This window comes from Mus caroli, unplaced genomic scaffold (assembly GCF_978045245.1).
Source record: "Mus caroli unplaced genomic scaffold, Mus_caroli_1 scaffold_9, whole genome shotgun sequence".
Lineage (NCBI taxonomy): Eukaryota > Metazoa > Chordata > Mammalia > Rodentia > Muridae > Mus > Mus caroli.
This window is the reverse complement of record NW_028227264.1, coordinates 55,224,766-55,231,029: the sequence shown is the minus strand read 5'-3', so window position 1 is coordinate 55,231,029 and position 6,264 is coordinate 55,224,766. Positions and strand designations below refer to the sequence as shown.

Here is a 6,264-nt window from a genome sequence, read left to right as displayed (position 1 = left end):
AAGAGGAGAAGGAGGGAGAGGAGAAAGAAGGAGAAAGAAAACTGGAGAAAGAGGAGGAGGAAGATGAGAAGGAAGAGGAAGAGGATGCTGTTCTGTACAAAACATCAGATGTTGAAGCTTCTCTTTAGTCTTGTTCACACCAAGTAAGAGTTCAGAAGTGTCCTTCAAGGACTGTTTTAGGTGATGACTCACTAGAAGAAAGAGCAGATCAGAAGGATCCAGACTAAGAAACAAGGGTCCTGAATTCTAATTCAAGCTTTTTTGCTACTTAGGAATTCATTTTGGCCAAGACCCTAAACCATCTAGCAAATCTTAGTACAAAATATGTATTTAGTATCAATTATTTTTTGAGTCTTACATGTGGACTTAATTTTATGCCTCATTTTAACTCCTTAATAAGATGAGTATAATTCTGTTTACGTTACCTTATAACAACATTAAAAATAGAGAATGTTTTGAACAGGACATGTGTTCTGTATTTTTTTACTTAATTAATTTATTTATTTTATGTATATGAGTACACTGTAGCTGTACTGATGGTTTTGAGCCTTCATGTGGTTGCTGGGAATGAAGGTTGCTCACTCTGGTTGCTCTGCTCGGCCCAGCTTGATATCTAAGTACACTGTAACTGTCTTCAACTCACCAGAAGAGGGTGACAGATCTCATTACAGATGGCTGTGAGCCACCATGCAGTTTCTGGGATTTGAATCCAGTACCTTCAGAAGAACAGTCAGTGCTCTTAACTACTGAGCCATCTCTCTAGCCCAAAGTGTTCTATATTTTTAGTGTTAGCAAACCTGCCAAAAATTAACTCTACACTTAAAACTGTAAACTGCAAATGAATTTTTTTTCATTTACTCAGTCATAGGGAGTCTGAACGCACAATTTAAAAATGTCTAATTTGCCTCAGGAAATAAGTAATAACACAGATAAGTTCTGCCAGATATCTAAAGACTAAAAACCCCATTTTGCTCCCAGCTGAGCTGGTCCTTCTTCTAGCCCTCACTAACAGCTTTTTATCTAATCAATACATTTGCTGATGTAAACACAGGCTTGGGGACAAAGTAGTCAGTAGCAATTGGTCCTTGCTTTGTTATCCAACCTATCTCAAAGCACTGCCCTGTAGCCTAATAGCCTCTTGTTCTTGTCACATACTCTTATTGATGTTAATAGCTTTCCCTTTGAAGTATTCATGAAACCCTGTATCTTTACAGGACTAGATAGTTCTTAAACATCTGCTCCAACATGAGTTTCACAAAAACCCTTCTGTGTCCATAATCTCTACAAGCTTGGAGTAGTGGTTCCCATTACCGCTGACCACATCATTCCAGAACAAGTGCCACTCACCATGATCTCCTTTGTTTGTCTCTTAGGTACACAGATGAAAATAGAATCATCCTAATTCGTCTCTTTCCCCTAAAGAGTTGTAGAATGGGAGGACATGCATGTGTGCTGCTAATTTAAATAGGTGTAGAATCATGCATGTCTAGACAGATCAGTTCCCTGTCTCTTCTTCTTACTACGTAATGGATTACTGCTTTAGGATTCTACCAGCAAGCAGACCATTACCAGATATAGCTCTTATGAACCATAACAAAATTAAAGTTACCCTTTGTTATTACATTACTTGTAACCCAACAACAACTGATTCATCACATATTCATTTTTCTTTTCATGAAAGCCTTAGTAATTGTTCTTAAAGATTTAATATATACCTACTCAAAATCTTCTCATGGCTTCCCAACACTTGGAAGAAACTTTTACAGTTGTTTGCAAGGGCATCCCATTAATGTAACATCAGTTTCTCTCCTCAGCCTGTCCATCTTCCCATCCATAGGTCTCCTCTTTCCCAGGAGAACCCAGTGGTTGCCTTAACTTGACCATATCTCACTCGCTTTCCATGACTACTCCTTTCTCATTATGAAAGTCTAATCTCAAATGCCACCCACTTAGCCCTTCAATTTCAGAGAAGTCTTTTCCCATCACAGTCAGGTCCCATTACCTTTTGGTATTTTGTTTCACTTACTTATCAATATTTGAAATTATCTTTTTTCTTTTACTTGCTTATATGTCCTGTTTCTTCTGCTAGTAAGAGTGGACACATTCTTTATGCAATTCATTTTGTCTTATAGAGTATATAGGGAAGAGTCTATCAAAACACTAAATGATCAATACGAATATTATCACTGCCCATCTTCCTCATAAAAACGTATCTTCCATGAAGAATAGATCTTGCCTTAACTTGGTGCTTTGGTACCACAAACACCATTATATCTGAATCCCTTATCTATATTTGAGATTATTATCTACTGGTGTTTTTTTCCAGCTGATTCTTCCATCAAGACTTCAAGAATCACCCTTGCTGCTTAAGGGAAGTGCTTCTCCCAAAGAAATGGTCCTTACATACGGTGACAGTTAGACACTGAAGAGCAATCAGAAATGCCCACTCAGTCCAATGCTTAATGGGTACTCATTAATGATTGTTGAGATATATACTTAGTTAAAGATAAGTAAATGACATGAGTTTAAAGAAGAAAATAAATGTGCTTCTATGCCATAATCAATAATTTTTATAATAATTATTGTGAGAAAAATAGTGAGAACCTCTGTAATTTTGTAGTCTTTTGAAGGGAAGGTAATGCAGAATTTTTTTCAAAATATGTAATTGAGGAAGGAATTTAGGACTCTCATTTTAGACCAAAATATTCAATCCCTTATCTATATTTGAGATTATTACCTACTGGTGTTTTTTTCCAACTGATTTCTTCCACCAAGACTTCAAGAATAACCCTTGCTGCTTAAGGGAACTGCTTCTCCCAAAGAAATAGTGCTTACATACAGTGACAGACACTGAAGAGCAATCAGAAATGCCCTGCTGCAGTGTGGCATTGTCTGAATACTGCCGCACACGCAGACATCTTTCTAGAGATGTTCTTGCCCTTAAGTATCTATAAAAGCCTATTTCTTGGAAGTTATCTAAGAGAGTAAGCTCTAAGAATCAGTTGTGAAAAGTGAAATGTTGTTTGAATTTACTCTTGGCCATTAGGTAACATTTAGAGAGTTTCTAACAGGAAATCACAGTGTGCAATAGCTAACATTCACCAGTGACAACGTGAATGGGGCACAAATGGAAGAGAATATGCTAATAATGGAAATGTCCTTTGTGCCTTAGTGATTTAGAAAAAAAGCTGTAATCATAAAGATCATGTGATTGTGTGGGTGTTGCCAGAAGCTACTCCGATGTTTGGGAAAGTCATTAAGTATAGGTGGTGACTAATTACGAATTCAAGTGAAATCTTAAGCCATTGGCTACTGATGAAAAGACTCGTTCCTGTCCTCAGAGGATCAAAGACTGGAGATCAGGTGCAAGCTTTACACAAGGTTTTTTTAAAAATGGTTGTGTTCTCTACCTTGTCTTATAAATAACATGGGAGTAGGACATTGAAGCTGATATGAGGAAATGTGGGTCAGTGTACTTGAACATTTTTCTATTTCCAGATTCTCATAAGCCCTGGGCAACTGCAGAAGAAAACTGTCACTTGTTGGGGATGAGTGCTTAAAAACAGAAAGTCTCTGCCTCATAGAATAGAAAAATTCACTTTCTTGAACTCTCCCATTTCTCTGATATCTTAAGTACAGGAACAGAAGAGAAGTCACACCTCAAACACCTATAAGCAAATTTTCATCTCAGAACGTGTTTCCAAACTATATTAGTCACTCTTCTTGTTTCTGTGACAAAATATTTGGTGGCAGCAACTTATGGGATGAAAGGCTTATCAGTTCAGAGGGAACATGGCAGCATAAGGAAGAACGCATCAGTACCTGACAGTAATAGAAGCTCATAGCAGAGTCTTATCCCATGGCAACAATCAGAAAATAGAAACAGGATTAGAAATGGGACTGAGCTGTAAACTTCATGCTGTGCCTCACACCTCAAAGGACCTACAACTTTCCAAAATAGAGTCACATTGACTATGGACCAAGAGTCAAATCACATGGGCCTGTAGAGAACATTGTCTGCTCCTAGCATCACACAAATAAACTTGTCCTATGACCCTTATTAAATTAAGGATGATTGCTTTTAATTATCATTATTGTCATTAATTTTGTCTAAGAATACCCTAAGAATGGATGTTTGGAGGAATAGATTAAACATGGTGTGTGATTATGCTAAACAATTGAGCCTTATGTTATAGATGAAATAATACAATGGTATGAAATTGTACAAGACAGATAGGTGAGTAAAAGGTATACAAAAATCAGACAATAAAGTAGATAAATAAATTAATACCATGTGAAATGCTGTGTCATTTAACACTTTCATTGCAAAAGTGTTGTTAAAGGGATGAGACACTAAATCTAGTTCTCTAAGAAGACGCAGGAAATGTGAAAGCACGATTTCAAATATTATATGAAAAATGATTTCTCCCAACTCAAAGCTTTTCCCCTGTAAAATGCTTAGACAAACTCCTTGGTTGTATGGTTCAAGGCCAACAATGTATTAGAAGCTATAAATTAGCTACGTATAGACAGAGCACTCTGAAAATAATTTGACAAATGAAACAATGGGAATTTCAAAGGAAGGAGAGAACCAAAGAAACCGAGAGCAGCAGATCAGCAGTCCCCTGGAGTCTGAGACAGCAAGTCTGAGTTCAGGACTGGCTCCTCTCCCTCACTACTTATGCAAATTATTCCAAGAAGTCTTCTTACTTTCCTAAAAAAGAAAATTATGGTAGGCAGAATAACTAATGTCAAAGATGTCTATTTCTTATCATGGCTATTGGAAATATCAATCCAACAATAGTACATTTCTGGTACATGGGATCAATTGTGGAAGGCTAGCATGGCAAGGTACTGTCATTCAGTAGGGGTGTAACTTATATAGATCACTTTAATATGTCTCAGAGTCATGGTATTTGGTTTTCAGAAGCATGATTTCATTTATGAAAGGTGACTCAGCAGGCACTTACTGGCAAGCCTACAACCTGAGCTCTGTCCCCAGGGTCCACATGGCAAGCTGTCCTCTGATGGCCACACCACAGTGAAGTGTCATATGTACATCCCATTCCCACAGATAAATACATGTCTGAGAAAAAGTGCACATATTAAAGTTTGGACATTTTTTGCTTTTAAAATCAATTTTAAAAAGTGCTACCACACACATTTTAGAAGCATTAAAGTTAGGCTTTATTTGCATGGAGAGTGGTCTGAGTTAGAACAAATAATTTTTCTAAATGTCAAGTACATTATTTATGCAGTTCTATATAATGAACAAATCATGGCCTTCTCCAAGGCCAGATGCAATAGTTACAGAAGAGAATCTATGTGCTTTGTGAAATCTGTTCCCTGGACTGAATCCATTTTGCTAACAATGTGATAAAGACGCTATCAGTTTCCTGTTGTTATCATTCCACACAGACATAAAGAAGAGAAATGCTTTATTATAAATCTGTAGATTATAGTATATATGACAGAAATACAAAACTATCCTTAAGCAGAAATTTAAGTATTTAAAAGTATCTGTTAGGTGCTCGCTTCGGCAGCACATATACTAAAATTGGAACGATACAGAGAAGATTAGCATGGCCCCTGCGCAAGGATGACACGCAAATTCGTGAAGCGTTCCATATTTTTGAGACAAAATTTGGAACTGTGACGAAAGGATGGACCATCTAGTGATTGCCATATGCAGGGATCCATCCCATAATCAGCTTCCAAACGCTGACACCATTGCATACACTAGCAAGATTTTGCTGAAAGGACCCAGATATAGCTGTCTCTTGTGAGACTATGCCGGGGCCTAGCAAACACAGGAGTGGATGATCACAGTCAGCTATTGGATGGATCACACGGCCTCCAATGGAGGAGCTAGAGAAATTACCCAAGGAGCTAAAGGGATCTGCAACCCTACAGGTGGAACAACAATATGAACTAACCAGTACCCCGGAGCTCTTGTCTCTAGCTGCATATGTATCAAAAGATGGCCTAGTCGGCCATCACTGGAAAGAGAGGCCCATTGGACTTGCAAACTTTATATGCCCCAGTACAGGGGAACCCCAGGGCCAAAAAGGGGGAGTGGGTGGGTAGGGGATTGGGGGGGGGGTGGGTATGGGGGACTTTTGGGATAGCATTGAAAATGTAAATGAGGAAAATACCTAATAAAAAAATAAATTAAAAAAAAAGTATCTGTTAGAAAATAGATTTAAATTGATTTTTTTTAATGGAAAGCTTTAGTCAACAATGGAAGGGCCAGGTACAGTGGTG

General features: G+C 37.8%; 1 non-coding gene across 1 annotated transcript; it reads left to right on the top strand.

Moving 5' to 3' along the window:
• The first annotated feature begins 5,527 nt into the window (after window positions 1–5,527).
• LOC115032272 (U6 spliceosomal RNA) lies at window positions 5,528–5,634 on the top strand. Its single transcript, XR_003837912.1, has one exon. It is a non-coding gene; the product is annotated as a U6 spliceosomal RNA (small nuclear RNA).
• Window positions 5,635–6,264: the final 630 nt, after the last annotated feature.